At 44.9% G+C, this 24,683-nt stretch overlaps 1 protein-coding gene across 3 annotated transcripts in view; it reads right to left on the bottom strand.

Moving 5' to 3' along the window:
* Nucleotides 1-24,430, bottom strand: part of LOC141165395 (uncharacterized) — a 54,648-nt gene extending 30,218 nt beyond the window's left edge. Inside the window, exon 1 of one of the 3 annotated variants that reach the window (XM_073650989.1) lies at nucleotides 5,531-5,602. The gene's annotated coding sequence lies outside the window, so the exon portion shown is untranslated. Of the gene's footprint in view, nucleotides 1-5,530; nucleotides 5,677-24,319 lie in introns of those variants that run through there. The other 2 variants (XM_073650988.1, XM_073650987.1) reach the window with 2 other exon arrangements.
* Nucleotides 24,431-24,683: the final 253 nt, after the last annotated feature.

A 24,683-nucleotide genomic window follows, 5' to 3' on the forward strand; every position in this document is an offset into this window, starting at 1 on the left:
ATCTACTATAATACTGCTCCTATGTGCAAGAATATAACTACTATAATACTGCTCCTATGTACAAGAATATAACTACTATAATACTGCTCCTATGTACAAGAATATAACTACTATAATACTGCCCCCTATGTACAAGAATATAACTACTATAATACTGCTCCCCATGTACAAGAATATAACTACTATAATACTGCCCCCTATATACAAGGATATAACTACTATAATACAGTCCCCTATGAACAAGAATATAACTACTATAATACTGCCCCCTATGTACAAGAATATAACTACTATAATACTGCTCCCTATGTACAAGAATACAACTACTATAATACTGCCCCTATGTACAAGAATATAACTACTATAATACTGCCCCTATGTACAAGAATATAACTACTATAATACTGCTCCTATGTACAAGAATATAACTACTATAATACAGCTCCTATGTACAAGAATATAACTACTATAATACTGTCCCTATGTACTAGAATATAACTACTATAATATTGCTCCTATGTACAAGAATATAACTACTATAATACTGCTCCTATGTACAAGAATATAACTACTATAATACTGCCCCCTATGTACAAGAATATAACTACTATAATACTGCACCTATGTACAAGAATATAACTACTATAATACTGCTCCTATGTACAAGAATATAACTACTATAATACAGCTCCTATGTACAAGAATATAACTACTATAATACTGTCCCTATGTACTAGAATATAACTACTATAATATTGCTCCTATGTACAAGAATATAACTACTATAATACTGCTCCTATGTACAAGAATATAACTACTATAATACTGCTCCTATGTACAAGAATATAACTACTATAATACTGCTCCTATGTACAAGAATATAACTACTATAATACAGCCCCCTATGTACAAGAATATAACTACTATAATACTGCTCCTATGTACAAGAATATAACTACTATAATACTGCTCCTATGTACAAGAATATAACTACTATAATACTGCCCCCTATGTACAAGAATATAACTACTATAATACTGCTCCTTTGTACAAGAATATAACTACTATAATACTGCCCCCTATGTACAAGAATATCACTACTATAATACTGCCCCTATGTACAAGAATATCACTACTATAATACTGCCCCTATGTACAAGAATATAACTACTATAATACTGCTCCTATGTACAAGAATATAACTACTATAATACTGCCCCCTATGTACAAGAATATAACTACTATAATACTGCTCACTATGTACAAGAATATCACTACTATAATACTGCCCCTATGTACAAGAATATAACTACTATAATACTGCCCCCTATGTACAAGAATATCACTACTATAATACTGCTCCTATGTACAAGAATATAACTACTATAATACTTGCCCCTATGTACAAGAATATAACTACTATAATACTGCTCCTATGTACAAGAATATAACTACTATAATACTGCTCCTATGTACAAGAATATAACTACTATAATACTTCCCCCTATATACAAGAATATAACTACTATAATACTGCCCCTATGTACAAGAATATAACTACTATAATACTGCCCCTATGTACAAGAATATAACTACTATAATACTACTCCTATGTACAAGAATATAACTACTATAATACTACTCCTATGTACAAGAATATAACTACTATAATACTGCTCCCTATGTACAAGAATATAACCACTATAATACTGCTCCCTATGTACAAGAATATAACTACTATAATACTGCCCCTATGTACAAGAATATCACTACTATAATACTGCTCCCTATGTACAAGAATATAACTACTATAATACTGCTCCTATGTACAAGAATATAACTACTATAATACTGCTCCTATGTACAAGATTATAACTACTATAATACTGCCCCCTATGTACAAGAATATAACTACTGTAATACTGCCCCCTATGTACAAGAATATTACAACTATAATACTGCCTCCTATGTACAAGAATATAACTACTATAATACGGCTCCTATGTACAGGAATATAACTACTATAATACTGCTCCTATGTACAAGAATATAACTACTATAATACTGCCCCTATGTACAAGAATATCACTACTATAATACTGCTCCTATGTACAAGAATATAACTACTATAATACTGCCCCTATGTACAAGAATATAACTATTATAATACTGCTCCTATGTACAAGAATATAACTACTATAATACTGCTTCTATGTACAAGAATATAACTACTATAATACTGCCACCTATGTACAAGAATATAACTACTATAATACTGCTCCTATGTACAAGAATATAACTACTATAATACTGCCCCTATGTGCAAGAATATAACTACTATAATACTGCCCCTATGTACAAGAATATAACTACTTTAATACTGCTCCTATGTACAAGAATATAACTACTATAATACTGCCCCCTATGTACAAGAATATAACTACTATAATACTGCCCCCTATGTACAAGAATATAACTACTATAATACTGCCCCTATGTACAAGAATATAACTACTATAATACTGCCCCTATGTACAAGAATATAACTACTTTAATACTGCTCCTATGTACAAGAATATAACTACTATAATACTGCCCCCTATGTACAAGAATATAACTACTCTAATACTGCTCCTATGTACAAGAATATAACTACTATAATACTGCCCCTATGTACAAGAATATAACTACTATAATACTGCCCCTATATACAAGAATATAACTATTATAATACTGCCCCTATGTGCAAGAATATAACTACTATAATACTGCCCCCTATGTACAAGAATATAACTACTATAATACTGCCCCCTATGTACAAGAATATATCTACTATAATACTGCTCTTATGTACAAGAATATAACTACTATAATACTGCTCCTATGTACAAGAATATAACTACTATAATACTGCTCCTATGTACAAGAATATAACTACTATAATACTGCTCCCTATGTACAAGAATATCACTACTATAATACTGCTCCTATGTACAAGAATATAACTACTATAATACTGCCCCTATATACAAGAATATAACTATTATAATACTGCCCCTATGTGCAAGAATATAACTACTATAATACTGCCCCCTATGTACAAGAATATAACTACTATAATACTGCCCCCTATGTACAAGAATATATCTACTATAATACTGCTCTTATGTACAAGAATATAACTACTATAATACTGCTCCTATGTACAAGAATATAACTACTATAATACTGCTCCTATGTACAAGAATATAACTACTATAATACTGCCCCCTATGAACAAGAATATAACTGCTATAATACTACTCCTATGTACAAGAATATAACTACTATAATACTGCTCCCTATGTACAAGAATATCACTACTATAATACTGCTCCTATGTACAAGAATATAACTACTATAATACTGCCCCTATGTACAAGAATATAACTACTATAATACTGCTCCTATGTACAAGAATATAACTACTATAATACTGCTCCTATGTACAAGAATATAACTACTATAATACTGCCCCCTATGTACAAGAATATAACTACTATAATACTGCCCCTATGTACAAGAATATAATTATTATAATACTGCCCCTATGTGCAAGAATATAACTACTATAACACTGACCCCTATGTACAAGAATATAACTACTATAATACTGCCCCTATGTACAAGAATATATCTACTATAATACTGCTCCTATGTACAAGAATATAACTACTATAATACTGCTCCTATGTACAAGAATATAACTACTATAATACTGCTCCTATGTACAAGAATATAACTACTATAATACTGCCCCCTATGTGCAAGAATATAACTACTATAATACTGCCCCTATGTACAAGAATATATCTACTATAATACTGCTCCTATGTACAAGAATATAACTACTATAATACTGCCCCTATGTACAAGAATATAACTATTATAATACTGCCCCCTATGTACAAGAATATAACTACTATAATACTGCTCCTATGTGCAAGAATATAACTACTATAATACTGCCCCCTATGTACAAGAATATAACTACTATAATACTGCCCCCTATGTACAAGAATATATCTACTATAATACTGCTCCTATGTGCAAGAATATAACTACTATAATACTGCTCCTATGTACAAGAATATAACTACTATAATACTGCTCCTATGTACAAGAATATAACTATTATAATACTGCCCCCTATGTACAAGAATATAACTACTATAATACTGCTCCTATGTGCAAGAATATAACTACTATAATACTGCCCCCTATGTACAAGAATATAACTACTATAATACTGCTCCTATGTACAAGAATATAACTATTATAATACTGCCCCCTATGTACAAGAATATAACTACTATAATACTGCTCCTATGTGCAAGAATATAACTACTATAATACTGCCCCCTATGTACAAGAATATATCTACTATAATACTGCTCCTATGTGCAAGAATATAACTACTATAATACTGCTCCTATGTACAAGAATATAACTACTATAATACTGCTCCTATGTACAAGAATATAACTACTATAATACTGCCCCCTATGTACAAGAATATAACTACTATAATACTGCTCCCCATGTACAAGAATATAACTACTATAATACTGCCCCCTATATACAAGGATATAACTACTATAATACAGTCCCCTATGAACAAGAATATAACTACTATAATACTGCCCCCTATGTACAAGAATATAACTACTATAATACTGCTCCCTATGTACAAGAATACAACTACTATAATACTGCCCCTATGTACAAGAATATAACTACTATAATACTGCCCCTATGTACAAGAATATAACTACTATAATACTGCTCCTATGTACAAGAATATAACTACTATAATACAGCTCCTATGTACAAGAATATAACTACTATAATACTGTCCCTATGTACTAGAATATAACTACTATAATATTGCTCCTATGTACAAGAATATAACTACTATAATACTGCTCCTATGTACAAGAATATAACTACTATAATACTGCCCCCTATGTACAAGAATATAACTACTATAATACTGCACCTATGTACAAGAATATAACTACTATAATACTGCTCCTATGTACAAGAATATAACTACTATAATACAGCTCCTATGTACAAGAATATAACTACTATAATACTGTCCCTATGTACTAGAATATAACTACTATAATATTGCTCCTATGTACAAGAATATAACTACTATAATACTGCTCCTATGTACAAGAATATAACTACTATAATACTGCTCCTATGTACAAGAATATAACTACTATAATACTGCTCCTATGTACAAGAATATAACTACTATAATACAGCCCCCTATGTACAAGAATATAACTACTATAATACTGCTCCTATGTACAAGAATATAACTACTATAATACTGCTCCTATGTACAAGAATATAACTACTATAATACTGCCCCCTATGTACAAGAATATAACTACTATAATACTGCTCCTAGTGGAGACTTTGATCAAACCATTAGTATCCCAGTGTTGCCCGGTTACATATATACATACATACATACACAGTCTCCACACTCTTCCCCGCACACACAGAAGCTCAGGAGGATCCTATACAGTATATACTTACGATGTATAAGCGCCTCCACTAGTGACTCAGGAGACGTCGACCTTTGTGCCTGTGGTGACTGATTGACCGTCCTGCTATGTGTTACTTCTGCTGAATGATGGGATATTTGCTAATGATTTCCTAAAACCTTTTATCTACTTTGCCATAAATTACATTGTGACTGATATTGTGTTCACCAGATTTAATGAAGGGGGCGCTAAAGTAAGATTCATCAAAATTAATAATAGCTGCGCTCCTCCTGAGGAATTTGGTGCATTTTCAGAATAGTGAGTGCAGCTCTGGAGTATAATACAGGATATAACTCAGGATCAGTAATGTAATGTATGTACACAGTGACTGCACCAGCAGAATAGTGAGTGCAGCTCTGGAGTATAATACAGGATGTAACTCAGGATCAGTAATGTAATGTATGTACACAGTGACTGCACCAGCAGAATAGTGAGTGCAGCTCTGGAGTATAATACAGGATGTAACTCAGGATCAGTAATGTAATGTATGTACACAGTGACTGCACCAGCAGAATAGTGAGTGCAGCTCTGGAGTATAATACAGGATGTAACTCAGGATCAGTAATGTTATGTATGTACACAGTGACTGCACCAGCAGAATAGTGAGTGCAGCTCTGGAGTATAATACAGGATGTAACTCAGGATCAGTAATGTAATGTATGTACACAGTCACTGCACCAGCAGAATAGTGAGTGCAGCTCTGGAGTATAATACAGGATGTAACTCAGGATCAGTAATGTAATGTATGTACACAGTGACTGCACCAGCAGAATAGAGAGTGCAGCTCTGGAGTATAATACAGGAGGTAACACAGGATCAGTAATGTAATGTATGTACACAGTCACTGCACCAGCAGAATAGTGAGTGCAGCTCTGGAGTATAATACAGGATGTAACTCAGGATCAGTAATGTAATGTATGTACACAGTGACTGCACCAGCAGAATAGTGAGTGCAGCTCTGGAGTATAATACAGGATGTAACTCAGGATCAGTAATGTAATGTATGTACACAGTGACTGCACCAGCAGAATAGTGAGTGCAGCTCTGGAGTATAATACAGGATGTAACTCAGGATCAGTAATGTAATGTATGTACACAGTGACTGCACCAGCAGAATAGTGAGTGCAGCTCTGGAGTATAATACAGGATGTAACTCAGGATCAGTAATGTAATGTATGTACACAGTGACTGCACCAGCAGAATAGTGAGTGCAGCTCTGGAGTATAATACAGTTTATAATTCAGGATCAGTAATGTAATGTATGTACACAGTGACTGCACCAGCAGAAGAGAGAGTGCAGCTCTGGGGTATAATACAGGATGTAAATCAGGATCAGTAATGTAATGTATGTACACAGTGACTGCACCAGCAGAAGAGAGAGTGCAGCTCTGGAGTATAATACAGGATGTAACTCAGGATCAGTAATGTAATGTATGTACACAGTGACTCCACCAGCAGAATAGTGAGTGCAGCTCTGGAGTATAATACAGGATGTAACTCAGGATCAGTAATGTAATGTATGTACACAGTGACTGCACCAGCAGAAGAGAGAGTGCAGCTCTGGAGTATAATACAGGATGTAACTCAGGATCAGTAATGTAATGTATGTACACAGTGTCTGCACCAGCAGAATAGTGAGTGCAGCTCTGGAGTATAATACAGGATGTAACTCAGGATCAGTAATGTAATGTATGTACACAGTGACTGCACCAGCAGAATAGTGAGTGCCGCTCTGGAGTATAATACAAGATGTAACTCAGGATCAGTAATGTAATGTATGTACACAGTGACTGCACCAGCAGAATAGTGAGTGCCGCTCTGGAGTATAATACAGGATGTAGCTCAGGATCAGTAATGTAATGTATGTACACAGTGACTGCACCAGCAGAATAGTGAGTGCAGCTCTGGAGTATAATACAGGATATAGCTCAGGATCAGTAATGTAATGTATGTGCACAGTGACTGCACCAGCAGAATAGAGAGTGCAGCTCTGGAGTATAATACAGGATGTAACTCAGGATCAGTAATGTGATGTATGTATACAGTGACTGCACCAGCAGAATAGTGAGTGCAGCTCTGGAGTATAATACAGGATGTAACTCACGGTCAGTAATGTAATCTATGTACACAGTGATTGCACCAGCAGAATAGAGAGTGCAGCTCTGGAGTATAATACAGGATGTAACTCAGGATCAGTACAGGATCAGTAATGTAAGGTATGTACACAGTGACTGAACCAGCAGAATAGTGAGTGCAGCTGTGGAGTATAATACAGGATGTAACTCAGGGTCAGTAATTTAATGTATGTACACAGTGACTGCACCAGCAGAATAGTGAGTGCAGCTCTGGAGTATAATATAGGATGTAACTCAGGGTCAGTAATGTAATGGATGTACACAGTGACTGCATGAGCAGAATAGTGAGTGCAGCTCTGGAGTATAATACAGGATGTAACTCAGGGTCAGTAATGTAATGTATGTACACAGTGACTGCACCAGCAGAATAGTGAGTGCAGCTCTGGAGTATAATACAGGATGTAACTCAGGATCAGTAATGTAATGTATGTACACAGTGACTGCACGAGCAGAATAGTGAGTGCAGCTCTGGAGTATAATACAGGATGTAACTCAGGGTCAGTAATGTAATGTATGTACACAGTGTAGCATCGGCGTCTCTGCCCCGTACTAGGCAGAGACGCCGTCCCTCTCACCTCCCCGCTCCCGGCGCGGCGTCCTCCAGCGCTTCTCTCCCCGCTGCTTCCGGCACGCGCTCCTTCCCCGGCAGTCTGCTTAGGGCGGGCGCGCGCGCGCTCCCCCTCTCTTGAAGGGACCGCGCGCGCCGTCCTAAGGAGTCCCCGGCCAATGGCCGGAGGACCTCCCATATATAAGGCACCTCCTCCAAAATGGAGGTGCCCGAGCAATGTTGTTGCAAAGCCTTCACTCTGCTTCAGCCCTCAGGTCCCGCTACTAGTTACCTGCCAGTCACCTGCCAGATTCCTGCCTGTTACCTGCCAGTCACCTGTCAGATTCCTGCCTGTTACCTGCCAGTCATCTGCCAGATTCCTGCTTGATACCTGCTTGATATCCGCTTACCAGCTTGCTAGCCTGCGGTCCAACAGTCTGCCTTCCAACACCTGTCAGTCTGTCTATGGATCTGCCCGCCCGCTCACCTGGGAGCGCTCACCTGTTACCTGCCTGCTAGCCTATCTGGAGGCTCTGCCGTCACTTGCCGTGACCACCTGCCAGTCCAGAGACTCTCGCCCGCTCACCTGGGAGCGCTCACCAGCCACCAGCCCGCTGCCCTTCCACCCAGAGACTGTCCCTATCACTTGCCGTGACTACCTGCCCCTCTACCCAGAGACTGTCTCTGTCACTAGCTACCCGGATTGGCATCCGGTTCCAAGAACGTGCCAAAGAGACTGCCTGGGAGAAAGACTTTTCTTGCTCTGCTCCTACTTCCCTGAGACCTGCCTCTCAACCAGTCACTCCGCGGGCGCTCTCGCCTGAACCTATGCAGATCGACCAGACCAAGATGGTCAGATCTTGCCAAGAATCTCGCCGAGCCGAGGGAAGCTGTTTCTATTGCGGCAGTATGGAGCACTTCATCCGTTCCTGCCCGGAAAAGCCGGGAAACGCCAGTTTCTAGGACCGCTCGGAGAGGTCGTCCTAGACAAAAGTAAGCCCTCTCCAACCCTGACTTTACCGGTCTCTATTGCTTGGGGAGAAAACGGTCACTTTGAACTCGCCCACCTGGATTCTGGAACTGCTGGAAACCTCATCTCCCAGTCTCTGGTAGAGAGATACCGTATTCCCACCAAGTCCCTGGCTGAACCATTATCAGTCGCCTCCGTGGATGGAAGACTTCTCTCGGAGACCATCCTGCTCGTCACTGAACCCATAACCCTGCAGGTGGGAATGCTGCACTCTGAGGAAATCTCATTCCATGTGCTGTCCGGACTTTCTCACTCCCTGTTGCTAGGTCTACCTTGGCTCCAGATACATGAACCCGTGCTGAACTGGCGATCCGGTGAAGTACTCCGATGGGGTCCAGACTGCCATAGGACCTGCCTGGTTTCGGTCCACCCAGCTCGCCCTCCGCCTACTCCAGCTAATTTACCAGGTCTTCCGGCTTCTTACTGGCCCTATGCGGACGTCTTCGGTAAGAAGGAAGCAGAGACGTTGCCACCCCATAGGCCATATGACTGCCCGATCGACCTGGTACCTGGCACCACTCCTCCCCGTGGGCGTATCTACCCGTTGTCTGCAGCCGAGACCCGGGCCATGTCTGAGTACATTGAAGAGAATCTGGCTAGGGGATTTATCCGAAAATCTACCTCCCCGGCTGGAGCCGGATTCTTCTTTGTCAAAAAGAAAGACGGCTCGCTACGTCCCTGTATTGACTACAGAGGACTCAATCTCATCACAGTAAAAAACAAATACCCCCTGCCGCTCATCTCCGAATTGTTTGACCGTCTCAAGGGCGCCAGGATCTTCTCCAAGCTGGATCTACGAGGAGCATATAACCTGGTCCGTATCCGTCAAGGAGACGAGTGGAAGACTGCATTCAATACCCGGGACGGTCACTATGAGTACCTTGTGATGCCCTTCGGTCTCTGTAATGCTCCCGCTGTCTTTCAAGAACTAGTCAACGACATCTTCCGCGACCTCCTGTACTCCTGCATGGTGGTATACCTGGACGACTTCTTGGTCTTCTCTCCGGATCTCCCCACACACCGGAGGGATGTTCGTCAGGTCCTGCCAGAACCACCTCTATGCCAAATACGAGAAGTGCCTCTTCGACCAGACCTCCCTACTGTTCTTGGGCTATGTCATCTCCCAGACAGGTCTGCAAATGGATCCCGAGAAGCTCTCTTCCGTTCTAAAATGGCCTCGTCCTGAAGGCGATACAGCGATTCCTGGGCTTCGCTAATTACTATCGTCTTTGTATGTACACAGTGACTGCACCAGCAGAATAGTGAGTGCAGCTCTGGAGTATAATACAGGATGTAACTCAGGATCAGTAATGTAATGTATGTACACAGTGACTGCACCAGCAGAATAGTGAGTGCAGCTCTGGAGTATAATACAGGATGTAACTCAGGATCAGTAATGTAATGTATGTACACAGTGACTGCACCAGCAGCATACTGGGTGCAGCTCTGATCAGCTGCTAGTCAGTGTGGTGATTGCGGGTGTGGTGGCTGCAGATCCTGCTGTGAGCTCCTGATCTCTGAGAACCAACACCTCTCCACCTGGGGACCTGCTCTCTCTCTTTCCCGGAGGGAGAGCTGGTTTCTGGGATGAGTGAAGGAGCCAAGTCCCAGGCTTCTGCTTCCCGAACCAGGCCGGCGGGGGGCAGAAGAAACCAGCAACCGGCCTGCACATCAGATGACTCGGGGGTGAGACGCTGCACCAGGAGTCGCAGCAATGTGGCTCCTACTCCTGCCGGTATTGTGGAGACCCCTAGAAGCCGCAAGGCTTCCAGCATGGAGGTAAAGCCTGACAGCGGCTTGCATGATGGTGCTCCTTCCGGAGGAAAGCGGAGTGCTCACGGAGGTGAGGCCGACCTCCCTGAGGGGGGTTGGGCGCTGCAGGGACCCCGGGAGTCTGTGTCCACCTATGCCTCCCGGGTCATGATCCGCCTCCGTGAGTATGAAGATGCCAGTAAGCTCATCAGGAGGCTCCGGGAGGAGCTGCGCTGCACAAGCGCCAAAGCTGCGGGGGCCTCCAAACAGAGCAAGGCTAAACTCCAGGCCGAGGTAAAGCGACTGACCAGCGAGATTCACCTGCTGGAACTGAGGAAAGCTGACATCAGGGAGCAGAGTGGTCATTTCAAAGAAAAACTAATAAATGAAGACCGCTTTAGAGAAATGGCTGATACCAGAGAGCAAAGGCAGATGGGGCTGCAGCCTGAGAGCCAGGTGGATGATGAGAGTGATGATGACCAGCAGCAAGCCCCACCTGGCAGCCTGCAAAGTCACCCGCAGGCCACGTGCAGCGAGCTCCCTGCAGGACAGGCGACAGTGACATCCGGTCGCAGTTCTGCTGGCTCTGGGGAGGACAGTGACAGCAGCGGCCAGGGAGGGGCGCTAATGGCGGAGATTAAGCTCCTGGAGTCCCCAGTGTGCCTCCAAAACTTCCATCTTGGTGACGATCTACCAGAAGAGGCACCTGGGGGCCACAAAAAGGCAAAGAAGACCAAGCCAAGGCTGCAGGAGGCGGTAAGATACGTATATGCCCCCCTCCCTGTACCCCCTGAGTCGGCGGCAGGCTCAGCTCGCTGTATAAGCCCCGTTGCCCAGCCCAGCCCGGGTTCTGCTGTGGATCCGGTGCAAAGGCGCGGGGAGATTACAGAGCGCGGTAGTGAGGCGCAGAGCTCCGTCTCTGCTTGTAGTAGCGGGGACGCAGCAGGAGGTGCATCAGCCGAGAGGCTGGACAGTGAGGGCGGCCCGGCGGCGGGCGTTCCATCAGGCCACGATGCTGTGGTGCGCTCCTCAGTGGGAGGGGGGAGCAGCCCGGTGTCGGGGGCAGCTCCGGTAGCCTCGGCACCTCTGAATGCTGTTGCCGCTGATCACTTAGTTGAGAAGCGACGGCAGTGTGAGGGGGCTGTCGGGGCTGAGCGTTCCGGTCCTCCCACGAAAGTGCTATTTTGTGTTGGCGTCGCTGGTCCGGAAGATCCTGATGCTAAGGATCAGCGGCGCCTAGCAGCATCTAAAGATCAGCGGCACATTATTCCGAATGCCAAACAGCGGAAATTACCGACCAATGATGTGGAGGGCACACATAAGACCGGGGGTGAGGTCGCCTCCAGTTCTATGGAGGTGACTGAGCCCCTTGTGCCTGATGCAGAGGTCAAAATGTCATCCGCCATTGTTACTGGTCCAGCAGGAATGAATGTGGTGGTGGGGGTGAATGAGGCTAATTCATTGTCTAGTGGTGTGGTTGCTGGTTTGGTGGAGGGTGAGATGGAGGTGGGTAATGGTGTTGCTGTTCGGGCTGATGTGGTCACTGGTCCGGTTGCCCCCCCGGGGGTGGCAACACCTGTCCAGAGTTATGCCAGTGTCACCTCCGGGGCAAATAGGGCATCCTCCTTGTCTCCGGGCTTTGGGGACGGCATGTTGCAACGGCGCCTTCTGGAGGCTCTAAAGAAGGGGGAGAGATCACTAATGGTAGAGGGTCGAGAGGTTGATCTATCCTTCTGGATAGAGAGGCATGGCCTCGGGGCCTTCCGAGAGCAAAAAGGGGGGGATACAGTGTGGTCCCTCCCAACAGCCGGGCCAGGCAGTGTGCGTAGGAATGTGGTCCGTCTTCGGTGGAGGGGCAGTGATGCATGTCCTCCAAGGTCTAAAGTTGTGGAGCTCCTGCTGAGGATGGGCTTCAAGGCGATTGACATCTACGCCTTGATACATCCCTATTCCACGCCTGAGTTTGATATCAGCTTTGTTCGGCCGGAGGGGCTTGAGCTCTTCTGGGCGAATTATGAGCTGGCAAAAAATGAGCCCGGCTGGCGAGACTTTGCCGCTCAGGCAGTGTCTCGCCAAAACCAGATCAAGAAAGTGACCGTGATGACTCGTAACGAGTCGCTTTCTTGCTATGACATCATGACGTGGCTTGGTCGGTATGGAGAGGTGGTGGAGATGCCAAAGAAAAACCGCGACGAGTTTGGTATCTGGTCAGGGGCCTGGACGTTTATGGTAAAACTTAAGCGTTCAGGTGGTACGGTTGCCCACATTCCATCGTCTGCCTTCCTGGGTAGGGATCATATCCTGGTCTTCTACCAGGGGCAACCGAAGCTCTGTCACAGGTGCGGCGACCCCACACACTTCAGTGCAAATTGCACCGTGCAGAAATGTGCGTTGTGTGGGGGTGTCGGCCATCTTGCCGCCTCTTGTGTGGAGATTAGGTGCCACCTGTGTGGTGAGTTAGGTCACCCATTCAGCCGTTGTCCTCGCTCCTTCGCTAATGCAGTCGAGACCCCAGTGGGAGTAAGCCGTGAGGCCGATTCTGCTGGGGAGGGGACTAGCAGGGGTGGGGGAGCTGAGGGGCCAGGGAAGAAAAGCAATAAAAAGACGCCTGCCCAGCTGAGGCGTCTAGACTAGCGCAGACAGGAGAGGGAGCGGGGCGAGCCCCAGACTACCGGGGCAGCCCCTGTCCTGGATGCCAGTCTTGCTGCTGAGGCCCCGAGGGATGATGAGTTGGATGAGGAGGTCAGGAGGATCCACAGGGAGGAAACCGCCTCTGCCTCAGAATCCTCCCATTATGAAAGTATGGATGAGGATAATAAGCGGTGGCTAGAGAACAAGCGTAAGCTCGGCACCAAAAAGAAGAAAAAGAAGGGAGATAAAACATCTTCTCCCACTCTGACCAAGGTACCTAAGGAAGGTAAAACTGACTCCCCTCTGGTTGGTCTTTCTAACTGGTTCCAAGCCCTTGATAACATCTCTTCCTCTGAGGAGGAGGCTGAGGGTGAGGTTCCGGCTTCAGCGGAGCTTACAGGGGGCGCCGAGTCTCCTTCTCCTGGGGATGCAGGGTCCTTGGGGGGAGGGACTGGCCCAGAGTCCGGAGACGAGGACGAGAAAAGAAGGAAAAATGTGGGAATGGACACCTCTGTGTCATTAAAGAGGGGGAAGGATTCCTCCTCTGAGGCAGAGGGTAAGGGGAGTGGGAAGAAGAAAGCCATCTAACTCAATCACCAATGATGGTGGTACCCACTCCGTTGACGCTGGCTTCCATTAATGTCGCCAGCATTAAGTCAAATATGGCTAGATTTGCGGCCTTTGATTTTCTCAGCCGGGTTGAAGCTGACATTTTCTTTTTGCAAGAGACCAGGCTGCCAAATATGGCAGAGGTGTTTATAGCTAAGAGGGAGTGGAGACTCGGGCCCTCCTATTGGTCTCTTGCGGCCGAGCCGTATAGCGGAGTGGCGGTCCTTTTTACCGCACCGGTAGAATGCCGACGGGTTATTGAGTTAGAAATGGGGAGGTGCCTGATATTAGATGTCCTCATGAAGGGACAGGAGCTTCGGCTCATTAACATTTATGGTCCCCAATCTAAGTGGGACCGGAAGTGTCTCTTTACGAGGATCAAGCCCTACCTTTTTACGAGTCGGCAGGTCGCCTTTGGAGGGGACTTCAACACTGTCACGAGGCCCCGGGATAGAGGAGGTTCCAGAGACAAGCTGACTTATGATAGCGTCGCCCTTAATAGTATAGCTAGTGAGGCTCGCCTGGTGGATGTCCACATCCGGCACACCCCAGGCCACGAGGGGTTCACCTATCATAGAGGTAACTGTAGGTCCAGGATAGACAGGTTTTATTTAAAGGAGGAAGCCGTCTCTTCAGCAGTATCTGTTGTTGAGGTGGAGTTCTCCGATCACTGTATGATTTTGTTTTCCCTGAATGTTACAGAGACCCCCCGGATGGGAAGAGGCTTTTGGAGGCTCAATTCGTCTCTCTTGGAAGAAGCGGAGATAAGACAGTCCTTTGAGGATTTTCTTCAGAGCCAGGTACCCTTACTGGATCTTTGTAGTAGTAAGTCAGAGTGGTGGGAGATGTTCAAGAAAAGGGTGGCGAGATTCTTCCGCCAGCTCTCAAGCCTCAGGAGCCTGGACAGGTATCGCCTGTATCAGGGCCTGAGGAGGAAACTCGAGCATCTTGTCTCAACTGCAGGTAGCCGCGAGGAGATCTCCAGAGTGAAATCTTTGCTAATGAGGTGTCAGTATGATAGACACGCATCTTTGGTTTTTGAGAGGGATTACGGGAAGTACCGCTCGCCCGACCCTTACAGAAACTGCAAGATGTCAGTGAATAGTAAAGTTGTTACAGGACTGGTTGACACTGCGGGGTCCCTGAAAAGATCCAGATCGGGGATCCTGGAGGTCGTCAGATCCTTCTACTCGCACCTCTTGGGGAAGAGGGATCTGGATTGGGATGAGATGTCGGCTTTCCTGGCTGAAGCCGTCCCCGAACCAGGGGTAGACCCCTCTCTTGGCGTTTTGACAGAGATGATTAGGGAAGAGGAAGTTAAGTTGGCGATTGAAGGGCTTGCCCTGAAGAAATCTCCCGGTCCGGATGGCTTAACATCTGAATTCTATAAGACCTTTAAGGACGCCTTGGTTCCCCTCTTGACTGAGGTATTCAATGAGTGTCTTTCCTCGGGCACTCTGCCAAAGTCAATGAGGAGGTCTGCCCTGATCATCTTGTCAAAGGGTAAGGACCCATCTTGCATTGAGAATTGGCGTCCCATAGCGCTTCTCAATGCAGACAGGAAGGTTTTGGCAAAGGTGCTGTTTAATCGGCTGGTGAAATTTGCACCCCAGCTCCTTTCGGGGGCCCAGCATTGCTCTGTTCCGGGCCGCAGTACAATTAGTGCTGTACTCTGTGTCCGAGAGGCGGTGGAGCAGGGTAGGGCTGGCCACTGGAAGGGGTACATGCTGTCATTGGACCAGGCAAAAGCGTTTGATCGGGTTAATCATGAGTACCTCTGGTCTGTCCTTCTGAGGTATGGCCTGCCGGGGGGGTTCGTTGATTGGCTTAAGACCTTGTACGCTGGGGCAGAGAGTTTCCCGCTTGTGAACGGTTGGATTGGCAGCTCTTTTGAGGTTGGGTGTGGTGTTCGCCAGGGTTGTCCCTTGAGTCCGCTACTGTACGCGTTTTCGATTGACCCACTTCTTAGGAGGGTGGAGCGTGGACCGTTAGCTGGGATCGGGATGGACCGGGCAGCACCGGAAGCCACTCTGAGAGTGGTGGCGTATGCCGATGACGTCACCGTTTTTGTTTCCTCTGATGGGGAGGCAGAATGGCTGATGTCAGAGGTAAATCGCTACTCGGAGGCATCCGGGTCTAAGATCAACCGGGATAAGTGTGAGAGTCTCTGGCTGGGAGGAGGAGATCCTGGTTTTGATCTCCCGGACACCCTTCCAGAACCCAAAGTCTCTGCAAAAGTTCTTGGCATCGAATTTGGCCAGGGGGATTACCCCAAACAAAATTGGGACAGCAGGCTAGAGATCGCCACTCAGAAGGTGAACCAATGGAAGGGTTGGTCTTTGACCCTAAGGGAAAGGGTAAACCTGATCAAAACTTACCTGCTCCCTTTGCTGATCTATCTGGGCAGTGTGTGCATCTTGCCAGAGCCTCTCTGGACTCGGGTCTACAGTTTGTTCTTTCAACTGTTATGGGGGAATAGACTGAACCTGGTCAAGAGGGAGGTTACTTACCGTACGAGGAGACTAGGAGGGTTGGGTATGGTCAACCCTGTGGTATTCCTTGTGAATACCTTCATTAAGATCAATATTGCAAACCTCTGGAAAGAGAGGGCTCCTCCGTTGGTATTCTCCTGTAAGGGATGGTTTCAGCCTTTCTTCCAGGAATGGGAGACAGGAGGGCAAGTGAAGGATCTCCGCACACCGCATGGACATCTCCCGGCTTACGCTACCGTGGTTCTGAAGGTAATTCGCCGGTGGGGTCTGGGAATGTGGGAGGTCAGGACTCTGCCAAGGAAGCTCCTTGACAAAAGGGTTCTGTTGACCCATTTTCAGAGGCCTCTGGCGCTCAGGGATTGCCCAAGTCGGGATCTTGGGGTGGGTCTGCATCTTTTGAATTCTATCAGGATCCCCTCGAAGGTTTGGGACTTGGCTTGGCGCTGCTTCCATGGGAAACTGTGTGTGAGGGACAATCTGAAGTGTACGAGCTCTGAGGACAGGAACTGTCCTCGGGAGCATTGTGGTACCATGCTTGAAAGCATGGACCACTTCCTGCTTCGTTGTCCCTTTAACACAGAGGTGTACAACAGGGTGGGCGCCTCCATTGGCTGGCCCCGGCTGGCCGGTCTCTCTTATGCGGAATGGGCCTATGGAGCATTCGGGGACCTGGGTGGTCGGGACCGCTGCACCTTATTTCTAGTTAGCGCAGTGGTTAGGTATCACACGTGGAACGCACGGTGCTTAGTATCGACGCAGCGGAAAATCCTCCCAGTGGACGATGTGTTTAGGACCATACTTGGTGACCTGGTGAAGGTGCGTTCTCTGGAGTATGAGAGACTGGGTACACGAAGGGCCGCTCTCCTCTGGAGGGGCTTTTCTTTTAGTGTGCCCTAGTCTGGTCATCTCCTCTCCTGGTGGTGGGCTGCTGCTGACACCATAGATTTTTGTTTTATTGATCAGTAGACAGTGATGTAGGGCTGCAGGCGCCGAACTTGGGCTTTGTCAGTTGTGGTTATTGTATTGTTTGTTTCTGTATATATTGTATATATGGGTTTGGGTGGAGGTGTTAGGTTGGTTGGAGGGAAAAGGGGGGAGGTGGGTTCATCTTGTGGGACACTGGTTATTTGGGTGAAAAACTGGCACTGCCTGATCTGGCCTATGGACGTTGGACTGAGGCATGAGGCGCAGGACCAGCTCTCAGGTCAGTGCCGGGGAGGGACTGGTGGGCTCGAGTGTGGGGGGTTTTGTTTTGTCTTGTATATATTTGTATAGTTAGTATTTATTTTATTTATTTAAAAAAAAAAAAAAAAAAAAAGAATGTATATATTTGTCGGTTATTGTTTATTATATTGTTATTATTTGTTTGGTAACCGGACCAGATGTCAAGGTGTAGGTAGTTATTATTGTGTATATATGTATAATATGTGTGTGAGGAGAGAGGGAGCGGCTGGACCAGTTCATTACATTGTTTATTTTCTGGTTATTAATTTTGTTATGTTTCTGTTATTATTATTGTTATGTTTTTCATTTTTATAATAAAAGATCTACAGGATGTAACTCAGGATCAGTAATGTAATGTATATACATAGTGACTGCACCAGCAGAATAGTGAGTGCAGCTCTGGAGTATAATACAGGATATATCTCAGGATCAGTAATGTAATGTATGTACACAGTGACTGCACCAGCAGAATAGTGAGTGCAGCTCTGGAGTATAATACAGGATGTAACTCAGGTTCAGTAATGTAATGTATGTACACAGTGACTGCACCAGCAGAATAGTGAGTGCAGCTCTGGAGTATAATACAGGAGGTAACTCAGGATCAGTAATGTAATGTATGTACACAGTGACTGCACCAGCAGAATAGTGAGTGCAGCTCTGGAGTATAATACAGGATGTAACTCAGGATCAGTAATGTAATGTATGTACACAGTCACTGCACCAGCAGAATAGTGAGTGCAGCTCTGGAGTATAATACAGGATGTAACTCAGGATCAGTAATGTAATGTATGTACACAGTGACTGCTCCAGCAGAATAGTGAGTGCAGCTCTGGAGTATAATACAGGATGTAACTCAGGATCAGTAATGTAATGTATGTACACAGTGACTGCACCAGCAGAATAGTGAGTGCAGCTCTGGAGTATAATACGGGATGTAACTCAGGATCAGTAATGTAATGTATGTACACAGTGACTGCACCAGCAGAATACTGAGTGCAGCTCTGGAGTATAATACAGGATGTAACTCAGGATCAGTAATGTAATGTATGTACACAGTGACTGCACCAGCAGAATAGTGAGTGCAGCACTGGAGTATAATACAGGATGTAACTCAGGATCAGTAATGTAATGTATGTACACAGTGACTGCACCAGCAGAATAGTGAGTGCAGCTCTGGAGTATAATACAGGATGTAACTCAGGATCAGTAATGTAATGTATGTAGACAGTGACTGCACCAGCAGAATAGTGAGTGCAGCTCTGGAGTATAATACAAGATGTAACTCAGGATCAGTAATGTAATGTATGTACACAGTGAGTGCACCAGCAGAATAGTGAGTACAGCTCTGGAGTATAATACAGGATGTAACTCAGGATCAGTAATGTAATGTATGTACACAGTGACTGCACCAGCAGAATAGTGAGTGCAGCTCTGGGGTATAATACAGGAGGCAACTCAGGATCAGTAATGTAATGTATGTACACAGTGACTGCACCAGCAGAATAGTGAGTGCAGCTCTGGGGTATAATACAGGATGTAACTCAGGATCAGTAATGTCATGTATGTACACAGTGACTGCACCAGCAGAATAGTGAGTGCAGCTCTGGGGTATAATACAGGATGTAACTCAGGATCAGTAATGTCATGTATGTACACAGTGACTGCACCAGCAGAATAGTGAGTGCAGCTCTGGAGTATAATACAGGATATAACTCAGGATCAGTAATGTAATGTATGTACACAGTGACTGCACCAGCAGAATAGTGAGTGCAACTCTGGGGTATAATACAGGATGTAACTCAGGATCAGTAATGTCATGTATGTACACAGTGACTGCACCAGCAGAATAGCGAGTGCAGCTCTAGAGTATAATACAGGATGTAACTCAGGATCAGTAATGTAATGTATGTACACAGTGACTGCACCAGCAGAATAGTGAGTGCAGCTCTGGGGTATAATACAGGAGGTAACTCAGGATCATAATGTAATGTGTGTACACAGTAACTCCACCAGCAGTATAGTGAGTGCAGCTCCGGAGTATAATACAGGATGTAACTCAGGATCAGTACAGGATCAGTAATGTATGTACACAGTGACTGCACCTGCAGAATAGTGAGCGCAGCTCTGGGGAATAATACAGGATGTAACTCAGGATCAGTAATGTAATGTATGTGCACAGTGACTGCACCAGCAGAATAGTGAGCGCAGCTCTGGAGTATAATACAGGAGGTAACTCAGGATCAGTAATGTAATGTATGTGCACAGTGACTGCACCAGCAGAATAGTGAGTGCAGCTCTGGGGTATAATACAGGATCTAACTCAGGATCAGTAATGTCATGTATGTACACAGTGACTGCACCAGCAGAATAGTGAGTGCAGCTCTGGGGTATAATACAGGATGTAACTCAGGATCAGTAATGTCATGTATGTACACAGTGACTGCTGCAGCAGAATAGTGAGTGCAGCTCTGGAGTATAATACAGGAGGTAACTCAGGATCAGTAATGTAATGTATGTGCACAGTGACTGCACCAGCAGAATAGTGAGTGCAGCTCTGGAGTATAATACAGGAGGTAACTCAGGATCAGTAATGTAATGTATGTACACAGTGACTGCACCTGCAGAATAGTGAGTGCAGCTCTGGGGTATAATACAGGATGTAACTCAGGATCAGTAATGTCATGTATGTACACAGTGACTGCACCAGCAGAATAGCGAGTGCAGCTCTAGAGTATAATACAGGATGTAACTCAGGATCAGTAATGTAATGTATGTACACAGTGACTGCACCAGCAGAATAGTGAGTGCAGCTCTGGGGTATAATACAGGATGTAACTCAGGATCAGTAATGTAATGTGTGTACACAGTAACTCCACCAGCAGTATAGTGAGTGCAGCTCCGGAGTATAATACAGGATGTAACTCAGGATCAGTACAGGATCAGTAATGTATGTACACAGTGACTGCACCTGCAGAATAGTGAGCGCAGCTCTGGGGTATAATACAGGAGGTAACTCAGGATCAGTAATGTAATGTATGTACACAGTGACTGCACCTGCAGAATAGTGAGTGCAGCTCTGGGGTATAATACAGGATCTAACTCAGGATCAGTAATGTCATGTATGTACACAGTGACTGCACCAGCAGAATAGTGAGTGCAGCTCTGGGGTATAATACAGGATGTAACTCAGGATCAGTAATGTCATGTATGTACACAGTGACTGCTGCAGCAGAATAGTGAGTGCAGCTCTGGGGTATAATACAGGATGTAACTCAGGATCAGTACAGGATCAGTAATGTAATGTATGTACACAGTGACTGCACCAGCAGAATAATGAGTGCAGCTCTGGAGTATAATACAGGATGTAACTCAGGATCAGTAATGTAATGTATGTACACAGTGACTGCACCAGCAGTATAGTGAGCGCAGCTCTGGGGTATAATACAGGATGTAACTCAGGATCAGTAATGTCATGTATGTACACAGTGACTGCACCAGCAGAATAGTGAGTGCAGCTCTGGGGTATAATACAGGATGTAACTCAGGATCAGTAATGTTATGTATGTACACAGTGACTGCACCAGCAGTATAGTGAGCGCAGCTCTGGGGTATAATACAGGATGTAACTCAGGATCAGTAATGTCATGTATGTACACAGTGACTGCACCAGCAGAATAGTGAGTGCAGCTCTGGGGTATAATACAGGATGTAACTCAGGATCAGTAATGTAATGTGTGTACACAGTGACTGCACCAGCAGAATAGTGAGTGCAGCTCTGGAGTATAATACAGGATGTAACTAAGGATCAGTACAGGATCAGTAATGTATGTACACAGTGACTGCACCTGCAGAATAGTGAGCGCAGCTCTGGGGAATAATACAGGATGTAACTCAGGATCAGTAATGTAATGTATGTGCACAGTGACTGCACCAGCAGAATAGTGAGCGCAGCTCTGGAGTATAATACAGGAGGTAACTCAGGATCAGTAATGTAATGTATGTGCACAGTGACTGCACCAGCAGAATAGTGAGTGCAGCTCTGGGGTATAATACAGGATCTAACTCAGGATCAGTAATGTCATGTATGTACACAGTGACTGCACCAGCAGAATAGTGAGTGCAGCTCTGGGGTATAATACAGGATGTAACTCAGGATCAGTAATGTCATGTATGTACACAGTGACTGCTGCAGCAGAATAGTGAGTGCAGCTCTGGAGTATAATACAGGAGGTAACTCAGGATCAGTAATGTAATGTATGTGCACAGTGACTGCACCAGCAGAATAGTGAGTGCAGCTCTGGAGTATAATACAGGAGGTAACTCAGGATCAGTAATGTAATGTATGTACACAGTGACTGCACCTGCAGAATAGTGAGTGCAGCTCTGGGGTATAATACAGGATGTAACTCAGGATCAGTAATGTCATGTATGTACACAGTGACTGCACCAGCAGAATAGCGAGTGCAGCTCTAGAGTATAATACAGGATGTAACTCAGGATCAGTAATGTAATGTATGTACACAGTGACTGCACCAGCAGAATAGTGAGTGCAGCTCTGGGGTATAATACAGGATGTAACTCAGGATCAGTAATGTAATGTGTGTACACAGTAACTCCACCAGCAGTATAGTGAGTGCAGCTCCGGAGTATAATACAGGATGTAACTCAGGATCAGTACAGGATCAGTAATGTATGTACACAGTGACTGCACCTGCAGAATAGTGAGCGCAGCTCTGGGGTATAATACAGGAGGTAACTCAGGATCAGTAATGTAATGTATGTACACAGTGACTGCACCTGCAGAATAGTGAGTGCAGCTCTGGGGTATAATACAGGATCTAACTCAGGATCAGTAATGTCATGTATGTACACAGTGACTGCACCAGCAGAATAGTGAGTGCAGCTCTGGGGTATAATACAGGATGTAACTCAGGATCAGTAATGTCATGTATGTACACAGTGACTGCTGCAGCAGAATAGTGAGTGCAGCTCTGGGGTATAATACAGGATGTAACTCAGGATCAGTACAGGATCAGTAATGTAATGTATGTACACAGTGACTGCACCAGCAGAATAATGAGTGCAGCTCTGGAGTATAATACAGGATGTAACTCAGGATCAGTAATGTAATGTATGTACACAGTGACTGCACCAGCAGTATAGTGAGCGCAGCTCTGGGGTATAATACAGGATGTAACTCAGGATCAGTAATGTCATGTATGTACACAGTGACTGCACCAGCAGAATAGTGAGTGCAGCTCTGGGGTATAATACAGGATGTAACTCAGGATCAGTAATGTTATGTATGTACACAGTGACTGCACCAGCAGTATAGTGAGCGCAGCTCTGGGGTATAATACAGGATGTAACTCAGGATCAGTAATGTCATGTATGTACACAGTGACTGCACCAGCAGAATAGTGAGTGCAGCTCTGGGGTATAATACAGGATGTAACTCAGGATCAGTAATGTAATGTGTGTACACAGTGACTGCACCAGCAGAATAGTGAGTGCAGCTCTGGAGTATAATACAGGATGTAACTAAGGATCAGTAATGTAATGTATACACACAGTGACTGCACCAGCAGTATAGTGAGCGCAGCTCTGGGGTATAATACAGGATGTAACTCAGGATCTGTAATGTAATGTATGTACATAGTGACTGCACCAGCAGAATAGTGAGTGCAGCTCTGGAGTATAATACAGGATGTAACTCAGGATCTGTAATGTAATGTATGTACATAGTGACTGCACCAGCAGAATAGTGAGTGCAGCTCTGAAGTATAATACAGGATGTAACTCAGGATCTGTAATGTAATGTATGTACATAGTGACTGCACCAGCAGAATAGTGAGTGCAGCTGTGGGGTACAGTACAGGATTAGTGATGTATGTGCAGTATACTTGTACTTGCAGTCTATGAGGTTGTTGCACACTCAGCAGATTCCTCATGGCTTCTTCCTTGCACCCTGGATTGGGATCTGTGTCTGAGCCGCTCAGAGTTCAGGAGGTTTTGAGGATATGACGCTGAACCAGAATATTGTGAGACTTCAGTAACTTTCTAATAAGTTTTGTTTTGACAGTTTTCATGATTTCTGTTTGTTGTCAATGAATGAAATATTCTTGTTTTGTTCCAGTGATGTATAAATAACCGTCACTAAGCACTCAGTGAGCACAGAGGAGCCAGCGCTGCTCACTGTGCATCACTCAGCTTTCCTAGGCTCCTGACCGGCACATGTGCACCAGCAGGGGGCGACACTATATATGGGGCTGGGGGGAAAGTGAAATGTTACCTACCAGACTGAGGTCAGCTGACCAGGAGTCAGGAGAGTCGTCAGTGTCAGGAGTGTCAGCAGCTGGGCAGTGGCTACTACTGAGCCTGCTCTGCTGCAATGCATGTTGGGAGTTGTAGTTCCCAGGTCTGCACTACTTCCTGCAGGCGTATGTGACAGGAGCAACAGGCGGAGATAGTGGAGGGGGCCATGGTGCCTGCTGTGGGGTAGGGTCACACATAGGGGCCAGTATGGGAATGTCCCACTCCTCGGGTGAGCCCTGTTCACCAATGCCTTGATCTAACAGCTGAGAACTGTGTAGAAGTCGGATCTGTCTCTTTACATTTCATTTCTTTATGAGAAGCCGTTTTCTTTCGCTGATTCACTGC

Source organism: Phyllobates terribilis, unplaced genomic scaffold, assembly GCF_046119375.1.
Source record: "Phyllobates terribilis strain yellow unplaced genomic scaffold, ASM4611937v1 Scaffold_11__3_contigs__length_659146591, whole genome shotgun sequence".
NCBI lineage: Eukaryota > Metazoa > Chordata > Amphibia > Anura > Dendrobatidae > Phyllobates > Phyllobates terribilis.